Source organism: Somniosus microcephalus, chromosome 10, assembly GCF_052327205.1.
Source record: "Somniosus microcephalus isolate GS21.2 chromosome 10, FLI_Smic_1.0, whole genome shotgun sequence".
Classification (NCBI taxonomy): Eukaryota; Metazoa; Chordata; class Chondrichthyes; order Squaliformes; family Somniosidae; genus Somniosus; species Somniosus microcephalus.
Genome location: NC_140996.1, coordinates 6524187 through 6539058, shown reverse-complemented (window position 1 = coordinate 6539058; position 14872 = coordinate 6524187). Strand labels below are relative to the sequence as shown.

General features: G+C 48.8%; 1 long non-coding RNA gene across 1 annotated transcript in view; it reads left to right on the top strand.

The window, feature by feature from the left end:
• Window positions 1-11003: 11003 nt before the first annotated feature.
• LOC147111414 (uncharacterized) overlaps window positions 11004-14872 on the top strand; it is a 43707-nt gene continuing 39838 nt past the window's right edge. The window contains exon 1 of the long non-coding RNA XR_015079680.1: window positions 11004-11147. This is a non-coding gene — a long non-coding RNA (uncharacterized LOC147111414). The remainder of the gene's footprint in view (window positions 11148-14872) is intronic.

Sequence of the window (14872 nt, the reverse complement as noted above, 5' to 3'; positions counted from 1 at the left end):
CCTCAGTACTGCCCCTCCGACAGTGCGGCGCTCCCTCAGTACTGCCCCTCCGACAGTACAGCACTCCCTCAGTACCCTCTGACAGTGCAACAGTCCCTCAGTACTGCCCCGTCGACAGTGCAGCGCTCTCTCAATACTGCCCCTCCGACAGTGCAGCGCTCCCTCAATACTGCCCCTCCGACAGTGCAGCGCTCCCTCAGTACTGCCCCTCCGACAGTACAGCACTCCCTCAGTACCCTCTGACAGTGCGGCGCTCCCTCAATACTGCCCCTCTGACAGTGCGGCGCTCCCTCAATACTGCCCCTCCGACAGTGCAGCGCTCCCTCAGTACTGCCCCTCCGACAGTGCAGCGCTCCCTCAGTACTGCCCCTCCGACAGTGCAGTGGAGTACAATACAATACTGAGTACACTCAGTACAATTCAAAAAGAATGAATTTTTGGATATTAAGGGGATCAAGGGATATGGGGATAGTGCGGGAAAGTGGAGTTGAGGTAGAAGATCAGCCATGATCTCATTGAATGGCAGAGCAGGCTCGAGGGGCCAAATGGCCGACTCCTGCTCCTAATTCTTATGTTCTTATGCAAAACAACAACAACTTGCATTTATATAGCACCTCCAACATCCCAAACCGCTTCACGGGGACGATTACCAAACAAAATTTAACACCGAGCCACATGTTTAGGGAGGGAATTCCAGAGCTTGGGGCCCAGGCAGCTGAAGGCACGGCCGCCAATGGTGGGGCAATAAAAATCAGGGATGCATGAGAGTCCAGTATTAGAGGTGCGCAGAGATATCAGAGGATATTACAGAGATAGGGAGGGGCGAGCTCATGGAGGGATTTGAAAGCATAGATGAGAATTTTAAAATCGACATGTGTTCCCAGTGCTCAAGGTTGGGAGAGCATGCTTCAGAATTTATCCTTACAATGAATTAGAATGGGCCGTGCATCCACTATGTGCTCCCTGTGGGGGAGGATCCACACCGGGAGTGTCTGTTATGTTCATTAATAACTAGACATTCTTATTATGAACAGCTAGCTTCTAGCTAGTCATTTATTAAGTACACGTTCTCTAGGTACAGCATCTGTAGAGATTCAGCATGTGTACTTCTGTGTGCAGGCAGCCATCTTGACTACTGCCTTGTGGGTAGCCTAGTGCATCATGGGTAGTGTAGTCTTAAACACATACAACTAAATATACAGCTCTATACAGCTCTACGGCTCCATCTAGTGTACCACTCTAGAATGACATGTTATTGATCATTACAGTGTCCATTCCTGAAATTTACCCTTTAGTTTAATCTTTTATACCACAGTCACTAGGCATTTAATCATGTGTGCACTTCTCCTTAGAGCAGAGAAGGTTGAGAGGAGATTTGATAGAGGTGTTCAAAATCATGAGGGGTCTGGACAGAGTTGATAGAAACTGTTCCCATTGGCGAAAGGGTCGAGAACCAGAGGACACAGATTAGCAAAAGAACCAAAGGCGACATGAGGAAAAACTTTTTTATGCAGCGAGTGGTTAGGATCTGGATGGTGGAGGCAGGCTCAATCACGGCTTTCAAAAGGGAATTGGATAAGTACCTGAAAGAAAAACATTTGCAGGGCTACGGGGAAAGGGCGGGGGAGTGGGACTTGACAAAGGGTCTCGACCTGAAACGTTGACTCTATTTCTCTCTCCACGGATGTTGCCTGGCCTGCTGAGTTTTTCCAGCAATTTCTGTTGTTATTTCGGGGAGTGGGACTAGCTGAAGTGCTCTTTCAGAAAGCCGGCACAAGCTCAACGGGCCGAATGGCCTCCTTCTGTGCTGTAACCATTCTATGATTCTCACTTGGAGATACAGGGCTCATGCAGCTCATCTTAGTGTTTGGGATTAATTGGGCATCAATCCTTCATTAACATGAGTACTTTCGCCAGCCATTTCAGCACATTGAGTGAAATATACATTATCGTGATAATGGTCTCAGACCGGCAACCCAGAGGTCACGAGTTGAGTCTTGGAATCGCCAAGAACTAAAGATTAATCTCCAGGACGCTGCTGCGAGCAAACCCGAGAGAAAAATCACTGGGCATTAAAAACAAATTGTGTGTTTTATTACATTTCTTTGAAGGCTTTCTGTGCTAAATATAAACATCTTGGAGAGGGATGAAAAAAAGCTGTCTTGATTGACAGTCAAGAACCATCCAATCGGGTAAGGAAGAGTCTGTTCGCTCTCTAATTGGCTGTGGGAAGGCAGGACGCCGCAAGAATGGACGCACCGAGCGACCAATGGCGGGTGTGATGGGGCGGGAGGTCATGTGATAACACCTCCAGCAATCTTTACAACCAGGGTTGACGACCCCTAGTGTGTGTCTCTTCCTGTTACATTCAAATCCAGCTTGCCCATAGTGGGCGCACCCACCTTTGTGTCTATCCGTCTACATTCTCGCTCTCTCTCTCTTTCTCAGTTCAGTTCAGTTCAGTTCAAATGCTTTATTGGCATGAAAGTTTACAGAGAACCATATTGCCAAAGCTTACATAGCAAAAAGGTACAGTTTTCCAACATTCTGTAGGTGTCAATCGATTTGACATTTGTTGGGTATATACAATATTACTTTTAAACAATATTAATTTTAAACAGTCTTTCTACTTCATTTGGTACGTTCAATATTAATTTTAAACAGTCTTACTTTTAAACAGTCTCTCTCTCTCTCTCTCTCTCTCTTACACTCTCCCTTTCTTTCGCCCTTCCTCTCTCTCTTTCTCTTTCTCTCTCTCGTTCTCTCTTTCTCTTTCTCTTTCTCTCTCTTTCTTTCTCCCTTCCTCTCTTTCTCTCTCTCTCACTTTCTCTTTCTCTCTCTCTTTCTTTCTCCCTTCCTCTCTTTCTCTTTCTCTTTCTCTCTCACTTCCTCTCTCTCTTTCTCTCTCTCATTCTCTCTCTTTTTCTCTTTCTCTTTCTCTCTCTCTGACTCCTTCACACACGTGTGCCTGTGCCATGATAACACACTGCTTGGACTCTGCTCCCTCTCCATTCTGCATCCCTTTACCCTGCACCCTGGGGCTTCTGCCAATCACACGATGAACGAGCACAATCTCCATTCTGTTTTTGCACCATGACTTTTACTTTTTTTTGTTGCATCAATGCGTCCAAAAAGTAAAACCAAGACAGAGTGTTAAGGGTGTACAAGGCTTGCAAAACAATTACAGAGCTGCAGTTGTGTGATGGTATCACCAATATAGCCTGTGAAAAACAGAGTGGAAACATTAGATGGGAGAGTAGGCAGAGGATTGAGTGGTGAAACCATTGTTGGTAGGAGCTTGCTGTGGGGTGGTTTTAGAGAAACCCATGAGCATCATCCTCCCACATCCTGTTCGAATTCAGTGAAGAAAGACAAGGTAAAGGGCACAACTTTCAGCTCGTACATTTGGAAAATACATCTCACAGGTCCTGCACTTCAGTTTGAGGTTTGGAAGCCAAATTAATAAGAAAAATAAATTACTAAGGTGCACGTTTCCGGCATTTACGGATCTGTTTCTGTAAAAAAAAAAGGAACAATGTTTGTTTTCAAGATGCAAGACCCCAATTTATTGAATCATGTAATACTCAGTAACAAACGTGCAACTATTTATAATTACGCATTTAATATTCGCTTACTCCCAGGAACTTGTTCGGCTAAACTCTACGGGATAATTCAGCGCTAGAGGGCATAGAATCATAGAATGATACCGCACAGGAGGAGGCCATTCGGCCCATCCTGCCTGTGCCGGCTCTTTGAAAGATTCTCTCCAATTAGTCCCACTCCCCCCTGCTCTTTCCCCAGAGCCCTGCAAATTTTTTCCCTTCAAGTATTTATCCAATTCCCTTTTGAAAGTTATAAACACAGCAGCACATGTCAGTCAGGTTGTCCATGTTATAACTTTATAGCACACTCTTCTGTAGCCAATCAGAGCTCAGACTTAGCGGCTGTGTGATTAGCATGAGCCAATGAAATTGCGCAAAATGGATGGACAGGCAAAAGGACACTATTTTTATTGATATACAAATGTTGATTTATAACAACAACACCAACAACTTGTATTTATATAGCACCTTTAACGTAGTAAAACGTCCCAAGGCGCTTCACAGGAGTATTTTAAGACAAAAAATTTGACACCGAGCCACATAAGGAGAAATTAGGGCAGGTGACCAAAAGCTTGGTCAAAGAGGTAGGTTTTAAGCAACGTCTTAAAGGAGGAAAGAGAGGCGGAGAGATTTAGGGAGGGAATTCCAGAACTCAGGGACGAGGCAACTGAAGGCACGGCCACCAAAGGTTGAGCGATTATAATCAGGGATGCTCAAGAAGGCAGAATTAGAGGAGCACAGATATCTCGGGGGGTTGTGGGGCTGGAGGAGATTACAGAGATAGGGAGGGGCGAGGCCATGGAGGGATTTGAAAACAAGGATGAGAATTTTGAAATCGAGGCGCTGCTTAACTGGGAGCCAAGGTACGTCAGCGAGCACAGGGGGTGATGGGCGAACGGGACTTGGTGCGAGTTTGGACACGGGCAGCCGAGTTTTGGATGACCTCAAGTTTACGTAGGGTGGAATGTGGGAGGCCAGCCAGGAGTGCGTTGGAATAGTCAAGTCTAGAGGTAACAAAGGCATGGATGAGGGTTTCAGCAGCGGATGAGCTGAGGCAGTGACGGAGACGGGCGATGTTACAGAGGTGGAAATAGGCGGTCTTTGTTATAGCAGGGATATGTGGTCGGAAGCTCATTTCAGGGTCAAATATGACACCAAGGTTGCGAACAGTGTGGTTCAGCCTCAGACAGATGTTAGGGAGAGGGATGGAGTCAGTGGCTCGGGAACGGAGTTTGTGGCGGGGACTGAAAACAATGACTTCGGTCTTCCCAATATTTAATTGGAGAAAATTTCTGCTCATCCAGAACTGGATGACAATTTCGAGACCGTGGAGGGGTCGAGAGAAGTGGTGGTGAGGTAGAGCTGGGTGTCATCAGCGTACATGTGGAAACTGAGGCTGTGTTTTCGGATGATGTTGCCAAGGGGCAGCATGTGGATGAGAAATAGGAGGGGGCCAAGGATAGATCCTTGGGGGACACCAGAGGTAACGATGTGGGAGCAGGAAGAGAAGCCGTTGCAGGTGATTTTCTGGCTACGATTAGATAGATAAGAATGGAACCAGGCGAGTGCAGTCCCACCCAGCTGGATGATGGTGGAGAGGCGTTGGAGAAGGATGGAGTGGTCAACCATGTCAATGGTTACAGACAAGTCAAGAAGGACGAGGAGGGATAGTTTACCTTTGTCACAGTCACAAAGAATGTCATTTGTGACTTTGATGAGAGCTATTTTGGTACTGTGGCAAGGGCGGAAACCTGATTGCAGGGATTCAAACATAGAGTTGCGGGAAAGATGGGCACGGATTTGGGAGGTGACAACATGTTCAAGGACTTCGGAGAGGAAAGGGAGGTTGGAGATGGGGCGGTAGTTTGCAAGGACGGAGGGCTCAAGGGTTGTATTTTTGAGGAGAGGGGTGATGACGGCAGATTTGAGGGAGAGGGGGACAGTACCTGAGGAGAGAGAACCGTTAACAATGTCAGCTAACATGGGAGCTAGCAAAGGAAGTTGGGTGGTCAGCAGTTTAGTAGGAATAGGGTCAAGGGAGCAGGAAGTGGTTCTCATGGACAAGATGAACACGGAGAGGTCATGAAGCAAGATCAGAGAGAAACTGGAGAAAGATGTGAGTTCAGGGCTAGGGCAGGGGGGAACCTTCGAGACACCGAGCCACATAAGGAGATTAGGACAGGTGACCAAAAGCTTGGTCAAAGAGGTAGGTTTTAAGGAGTGTTTTAAAGGAGGAAAGAGAGGTGGAGAGGCGGAGAGGTTTAGGGAGGGAATTCCAGAGCTTAGGGTCCAGGCAGCTGAAGGCACGACCGCCAATGGTGGAGTGATTAAAATCGGGGATGCAAAATGGCCAGAATTAGAGGAGTGCAGAGATCGCGGAAGGTTGTTGGACTGAAGGAGATTACAGAGATAGGGAGGGGGCGAGGCCATGAAGGGATCCAAAAACAAGGGTGAGAATTTTAAATTTTAAAATAAGCCTTGAATAATTTTTTGTCAATGTAGGCTTGAGAACAAGGTTATATTTGTGCATTCATATTCCAAATGTGAACCTACTTCACACATCCTTCCCCCTTGTTTCACTTGTTCATCCCACGGACCCCACACCATTCCACCAGGCGCCACACCCAGCCCACCACACTCTCCACAGCACCTACCATAGCTGGTAGCCTGCGCTGTGCATCTTGAACATTTTCTACAGGCAATTGCACGTTTCACAGTTACAGCCATTAAAGTTCTTGTAGTCTACTATTGGCAGATCTCACTCCTCGATGCCCTTGGCCATTGGAGCTCCCATTGACATGGGCTTATCTGCTTTACTAGAGCATTGACCATCAAGTAGAGAACTGACCATCTGGAGACAATAGGAGGCCATTGAGCCCCTCGAACCTGTTCTGCCATTGAACTAGATCACGGCTGATCATCACCTCAACTCCATTTACCCAGCTTTGCTTCATATCCCTCGAAACCCTTACCCAACAGAAATATTCGAAATCTAACAAAAATATAGATAGAGAAGGAAATAACAACAGAAAATGCTGGAAAAACTCAGCAGGCCAGGCTACATCCGTGGAGAGAAAATAGAGTTGATGTTTCGGGTCGAACCCTTTTTCAAAACTGGAAAGGAAATGAAATAGATCGAAGGCAGGGCTGGGAGAGAACAAAAGAAGTGAAGAGACATTAAGAGGTATTCAAAGGGGAAGGGGAAGTGCAACGAGACCTGGGTGTCCTTGTGCACCAGTCGCTGAAGGTAAGCATGCAGGTGCAGCAGGCGGTTAAGAAGGCAAATGGTATGTTGGCCTTTGTAGCGAGAGGGTTCGAGTACAGGAGCAAAGATGTCTTGCTGCAGTTGTACAGGGCCTTGGTGAGACCGCACCTTGAGTATTGTGTGCAGTTTTGGTCACCTTATCTGAGGAAGGATGTTCTTGCCATGGAAGGAGTGCAGCGAAGATTCACCAGACTGATACCTGGGATGGCAGGAATGACGTATGAGGAGAGATTGGGTCGATTAGGCTTGTACTCGCTGGAGTTTAGAAGAATGAGAGGGGATCTCATTGAAACTTATAAAATTCTGACAGGACTGGACAGACTAGATGCAGGAAGGATGTTCCCGATAGTTGGGGAGTCCAGAACCAGGGGTCACAGTCTAAGGATAAGGGGTAAGCCATTTAGGACTGAAATGAGGAGGAATTTCTTCACCCAGAGAGTGGTGAACCTGTGGAATTCTCTGCCACAGAAGGCGCTGGAGGCCAATTCATTAAATATATTCAAGAAGGAGTTGGATATATTTCTTAAGGCTAAAGGGATCAAGGGATATGGGGAGAAGGCAGGGACAGGGTACTGAATTTGGATGATCAGCCATGATCTCATTGAATGGCGGAGCAGGCTCGAAGGGCCGAATGGCCTACTCCTGCTCCTATCTTCTATGTTTCTATGTTTCATACCTCTTAATACCTCTTAATGTCTCTTCACTTCTTTTGTTCTCTCCCAGTCCTGCCTTTCGATCTATTTCATTTTCTTTCCAGTTTTGAAAAAGGGTTTCGACCCGAAACATCGACTCTAATTTCTCTCCATGGATGTTGCCTGGCCTGCTGAGTTTTTCCAGCATTTTCTGTTGTTATTTCGGATTTCCAGCATCTGCAGTATTTTGCTATCGTAGATAGAGAAGGAGTCTGGCTCCAATATTCCCAGCAAGAGGAACAAAATACATGAATTTTATGTAAAAAAAAAACCACACTTGTGTTCAGAGTAAATCAGGACCCCGAAATTATTAAAGTGTTTGAAAGAAGAAAAATTGTTCATATACGAATAAGCAGATTGCAATAAGCTAAAGACATTTGCTTGTGGTGAACTTCAGTACAGATGATGCTAACCTTAAAACGGTGATCGGAGCAGAGCTGCAGGTTTATTTTTGCACCTTCAAGGCCTTGCAGAGGGTGCAGAGGAGGTTTACCAGAACGGTATCAGGGATGAGGGACTTCAGTTATGTGGCGAGGCTGGAGAAGCTGGGGTTGTTCTCCTTCGAGCAGAGAAGGTTAAAGGGAGATTTAATAGAGGTGTTCAAAATCATGAAGGGTTTTGATCGAGTAAATAAGGAGAAACTGTTTCCAGTGGCAGGAGGGTCGGTAACCAGAGGACACAGATTTAAGGTAATTGGCAAAAGAACCAGAGGGGAGGTGAGGAGATTTTTTTTACGCAGCGAGTTGTTATGATCTGGAATGCGCTGCCTGAAAGGGCGGTGGAAGAAGATTCAATAGCAACTTTCAAAAGGGAATTGGATAAATACTTGAAAAGGAAACATTTACAGGGCTCTGGGGAAAGAGCAGGGGGTGGGACTAATTGGAGAGTTCTTTCAAAGAGCCGGCACAGGCACGATGGGCCGAATGGCCTCCTTCTGTGCTGTGTGATTCTCTGATTCTCTGAAATGCTAACATTAATAACACAAGAGGCAGAGTCAGAAGTTGTTGTGACAGCCCTGAAGGGGACTGTGCTTATTGCATTCCATCATTCTGGTTTAGAGTAGCCTGGCAGGGCACTGGTATCCAACCCCAGGGCACCACACCATCTTCCCACCCAGTGCCTCAGGGGGCTAACTCCCCACTGCTCTCACTCAGCCCCCTGGTTAATTCTCAAAGGCAGGGAAGAAAGATTCAGCAGGCCATGCTCGATCTCTGGGGTAGTCGGCCACACCACGCTATCGGGCATCTTCGTGTCATCAGTCACCTTGGGCTTACCCTCCGGTTCTGGAATGGCCCCAATCAGATCAGGAAATAAAAAGTTGGTGTCGGTTAAAAGTGATGGTGAATCTGTCGGATTGTCCTCAAAATCCCATCTGCTTCACTAGTGTCCTTCAGGGAAGGAAACCTGCCGTCCTTACCCGGTCTGGGCCTATAGGTGACTCCAGTCCCACACCCACGGGGTTGACTTTAACTGCCCTCTGAAGTGGCCCAGCGAGACATTCCGTTGTATCCAGGGCAACGAGGGAAGGGCAAAAAATGCCGGCCTTGCCAGTGACGCCCACCTTCCCAGAATGAATAAATAAATAAAAAGGGATCCCGGGCAAGCTAACGTTGGGGAGCGAGGCACTACCTCAGAACGCTACCGAAGCTCAGGCGCTGTCCGTAACCATGGAAGCCAGACAGACTGCCGCCGTCCAGTTCTTAAAGGGGAGGGGCCATCTTGCTGGCCAGCCACTCCCTGCTCATTGCAGCCTTGAATCTCGGCCTGGAGAGACCTCGAAAGCAATTGTGTTGGAAGCACTAATGGACAAGCCCAGGGAAAGAGCTTGACGCTTAGGAACCTCAAAAGTGGACCTGATTGTAGACTCACTGGGGTCCATCGTGCAGGCATGCAACAGCCTTCCACTCATATGTGGTTAGCGTGTTGAGGAACAAGGTTTGCCCTTTTCTCCAATCACCAAATTCAGTGCAGCTTGCCGTGAGTACAGTGCTCACTGCTTCCACCGTCCCCACTTACCCTGGGGGCCGCCTCCTACATTGGGCAAAGTGTGCTGGCCAATGATCCCACTGATCTTGTTTTTGGGTGCTTGGCCCCATTACGAGGCTGCGCGGCACATTCAAATTACTGTGGTTTTTGCCATTAGCACCCCGTTGAGCCAGCGGTGCAGGACCTGCAGATTGCGGCGCAGCTTACCGGGGAACATTGGTGCCGGCCATTTTCCATTGCCATAGGCGTCAATTACTAAGGCAACACCTGGACCGTATTAAGCTCGCCGATTGTTTCAGGCGGGTTCAAGCAGCTGTTCGCACCTCGTTAAAGTGCAATTATCTGATATTAAATTATTTCGGTCACCACACCCCCCCCCCCCCCCCCCACCTTGTACCGTGAGCTCTTGACCCCCAGCGATTTCAGCTCACAAACAAGGGACAAAGATGAGAGGCGCCTTCCTGCCTTCACAGCCCACTGAGGCCCGAGCGGTGGGGCAAAGGCGGCGGGTGGGAACCCCGTTGCAATGAAGTGCAGGAATATGTCATAGCACGGTGGCATATTGGTTAGCACTGTTGCCTCACAGCGCCAGGGACCCGGGTTCGAATCCGGCCTCGGGTGACTGTCTGTGTGGAGTTTGCACATTCTCCCCGTGTTTGCGTGGGTTTTCTCCGGGTGCTCCGGTTTCCTCCCACAGTCCAAAGATGTGCGGGTTAGGTTGATTGGCTATGATAAATTGACCCTTAGTGTTAGGGGGATTAAATACGTGGGGTTACGGGGATAGGGTGGGATATGTGTTGGTGTAGGGGTTACGGGGATCGGGTGGGATATGTGTCGGTGCAGGCTCGATGGGCCGAAATGGCCTCTATCTGCACTGTGGGGTTTCTGTGATTGTGTGAATACAAGTGACACAAAAGAAAGCTGGGATCCACAGGATTGTGACCACTGTGCACTTCAGCCCCATTCAGCTCTCCCGCTGGGTGAAGTGCAGTTTTCTCTGCGCGGTTATTTCAATCCTAAACCAGAGGTGAAGCTGACCAGACCGCTATCTCTCTCGCTGCCCTCCTGGTTACACCGTCCACCGCGTATTGCAGGCAAATTGCATTGACACCAACGCCTCACCCGGCTCGTAAGGAGCATGCGCTTCCCGCCCACCGTGTTGGAGGCCGTTTAGCGGCTGGCAGCACAGCTCAATCTCTAGACCATTGTTTGCAAATTCCTTTGTATGAAGATGACAATAGAAGAACATTTTGAACTTTTCTTTTACAGGAAACCGAAGTGATACTTGTTCAGTGCAAGCGAGATATCCCCGCGCTGTGCTCAATCGTTCTGTTGGAGACAGTTTGACGTTGAATTGTACGATACAGTACTGTGGAGAAAAACCATCTGAGCTGCATTGGTGTAAATTCCATTCAAACAGTTGTCAGCCACTGAATGGGGAAACCATATCCCAGACAATTTCTCCCAATAGCACAGAACAAACGTTGCGTGTAGTTTACACATTCTCTTCCATTAACCTGACTGACAATGGCCCCTACCGATGTCGAGCCATCCAAGGGACAGTAATAGCAATGGGACACACCATCCTTGTGAATGTGTTCGGTAAGTGCTGATATTTCTGTGACCGAGAAAATGCATTGACTGAAACATTTTTCTGTTGTATTGATTCCACTGCATGTTTCACAGCTGCCGTCTGAGGCGGAACCAGACCGTTCGTAACCTCGTCGTCCTATCTGACCCTGAGCTGAGCTTCCAACCCCACATCCTATCCATCACCCAGACCGCCTATTTCCACCTCCGTAACATCGCCCGTCTCCGCCCTTGCCTCAGCCCATCTGCTGCTGAAACCCTCATCCATGCCTTTGTTACCTCTAGACTTGACTATTCCAACGCATTCCTGGCTGGCCTCCCACATTCCACCCCACGTAAACTTGAGGTGATCCAAAACGCTGCTGCCCGTGTCCTAACTCGCACCAAGTCCCGTTCGCCTATCACCCCCTGTGCTCGCTGACCTACATTGGCTCCCGGTTAAGCAACGCCTCGATTTCAAAATTCTCATCCTTGTTTTCAAATCCCTCCATGGCCTCGCCCCTCCCTATCTCTTTAACCTCCTACAGCTCCATAGCTCTCCGAGATATCTGCGCTCCGCCAATTCTGGCCTCTTTCGCTTCCCTGATTTTAATCGCTCCACCATGGGCGGCCGTGCCTTCTGCTGCCTGGGCCCAAAGCTCTGGAATTCCCTCCCTAAACCTCTCCACCCCTCTACCTCTCTCTTCTTTTAAGACGCTCTTTAAAAGCTACTTCTCCCCTGTCCTAATATCTCCTTACGTGGCTCGGTGTTAAATTTTGTTTGATAATCGCTCCTGTGAAGCACCTTGGGACGTTTTACTATGTTACAGGCGCTATATAAATACAAGTCGTTGATGTCGTCTGAGCCACTTTTTGGTGTAATTATGATCAGACTAAAAGCCGATTCTCTGTTTCGATTTAAGTTCACAGTTTAATCTCATTATAATAGAATTCATGAATGCAAAAAAGATTTGCTGATATTTAGCTCCAAATTTTTTAAGACTATTTGTTTCTCCTTCAGATTTTGCATTGATTTTTTTTCCTTCTCTCCAATTTGTGCACAGCAAGCTCCCACAAACCGATATGTGAAAATGGCCATATAATCCATTTTAGTGATTATCGGGCAGGACCCCTGCTCTTCAAATAATGCCCTGAGATGGCAGACGGGGCCTCGGTTTAATGTCCCATAAGACGGCACCTCCGACAGTGCCGTGCTCCCTCAGTACTGCCCCTTCGACAATCCAGCACTCCCTCAGTACTGCCCCTCCGACAATCCAGCATTCCATCAGTACTGCCCCTTCGACAGTGCAGCGCTCCCTCAGTACTGCCCCTCCGACAATACAGCACTCCATCAGTACTGCCCCTTCGACAGTGCAGCGCTCCCTCAGTACTGCCCCTCCGGCAATCCAGCACTCCATCAGTACTGCCCCTCCGACAGTGCGGCGCTCCCTCAGTACTGCCCCTCCGACAATCCAGCACTCCCTCAGTACTGCCCCTCTGACAGTGCGGCACTCCCTCAGTACTGCTCCTCTGATAATCCAGCACTCCCTCTGTACTGCCCCTCCGACAGTGCGGCACTCCCTCAGTACTGCTCCTCTGATAATCCAGCACTCCCTCTGTACTGCCCCTCCGACAGTGCAGCACTCCCTCAGCACTGCCCCTCCGACAGTGCGGCACTCCCTCAGTACTGCCCCTCCGACAGTGCAGCACTCCCTCAGCACTGCTCCTCCAACAGTGCGGTGCTCCCTCAGTACTGCCCCTCCGACAGTGCGGCACTCCCTCAGTACTGACCCTCCAACAGTGCAGCGCTCCCTCAGTACTGACCCTCCAACAGTGTGGCGCTCCCTCAGTACTGCCCCTCCGACAGTGCAGCACTCCCTCAGTACTGACCCTCCGACAGTGCGGCGCTCCCTCAGTACTGACCCTCCAACAGTGCGGCGCTCCCTCAGTACTGACCCTCCGACAGTGCGGTGCTCCCTCAGTACTGCCCCTCTGACAGTGCGGCGCTCCCTCAGTACTGCCCCTCCGACAGTGCGGCGCTCCCTCAGTACTGCCCCTCCGACAGTGCGGCGCTCCCTCAGTACTGCCCCTCCAACAGTGCGGCGCTCCCTCAGTACTGCCCCTCCGACAGTGCGGCGCTCCCTCAGTACTGCCCCTCCGACAGTGCGGCGCTCCCTCAGTACTGCCCCTCCGACAGTGCGGCGCTCCCCCGGTATTGCACTGGGAGTACCAGCCTAGATTTTGTTCTCAAGTCTCTGGAGTGGGACTTGAACTCACGACCTTCTGACTCAGAGGCGAGAGTGCTGCCCACTGAGCCACGACTGACACTGTAAGCAGAAGAACTGCATTGGGACAAATGGCCTTGTGGCAAAATGAAGCCTTCATATGTTTGTTAGACTATTCTAAAGAAGGATCACTCCTGGATACTGAGGGGGAAACACCCATGTGTCATTTCTGTTGCAGTGACATTGAGCTGACTTGAGTAAGGATCAGGTGATCTTGAAAATGCTGCCAGCACCGGTACTGACCTCTGGAACCTTGAAGCCGTGACCTGTGCTGCCAGGCCAAGAGACATTTACTCACACATCAGCTGAGAGTTTTTCTTCCGTATTGAGGCTAGAAACTAGAAAGACTCCAGGTGGCTGCCAATGAAGGCGGGACATGAGACATTGCTCCACATGGCGGGGGCCGGGGGGTGTGGGGGAATTAAAAGGGCTCCTCCCCCCTCCTTGTAATGTTTCTATTTCAATAGAGTGTCACTCATAATCTGCCTTTTTCTTGCTTCTCTTCCTGTATTTCTATCCACTAATTGTTACATCAGAATGGATTCTTTATATGACGCTAAGCCTGATGATATCACAATGAGTGATACTCGCATGATAACCAGTCACATCCACAGAATACTAAAGTAACTATGGACAAGGGTCCAGATTAATTCAGATTCTTAAAGATTCAGATATATCATCAAAGGGTCTAAAATGTGGGCCCTTTAAGTTCGTATCCATGCTCTTTACTTCGGGCAAACCTCCTGGTGCAAGGGTGAGATTGTTTTTTTAAAAATAATTCTTCAGGATGTGGGCGTCACTGGCAAGGCCAGCATTTATTGCCCATCCCTAGTTGCCCATGAGAAGGTGGTGGTGAGCCGCCTTCTTGAACCGCTGCAGTCCGTGTGGTGAAGGTGCTCCCACAGTGCTGTTAGGGAGGGAATTCCAGGATTTTGACCCAGCGACGATGAAGGATCGGCGATATATTTCCAAGTCAGGATGGTGTATGACTTGGAGGGGAACTTGGAGGTGGTGGTGTTCCCATGTGCCTGCTGCCCTTGTCCTTCTAGGTGGAAGAGGTCGTGGGTTTGGCAGGTGCTGCCGAAGAAGCCTTGGCGAGTTGCTGCAGTGCATCTTGTAGATGGTACACACTGCAGGCACGGTGCGCCGATGGTGGAAAGAAAGAAAGAAGAAAGACTTGCATTTATATAGCGCCTTTCACGACCACCGGACGTCTCAAAGTGCTTTACAGCCAATGAAGTACTTTTGAAGTGTAGTCACTGTTGTAATGTGGGAAACGCGGCAGCCAATTTGCGCACAGCAAGCTCCCACAAACAGCAATGTGACAATGACCAGATAATCTGTTTTTGTTATGTTGGTTGAGGGATAAATATTGGCCAGGTCACCGGGGATAACTCCCCTTGCTCTTCTTCGAAATAGTGCCATGAGAACTTTTACGTCCACCTGAGAGAGCAGACGGGAGGGAGTGAATGT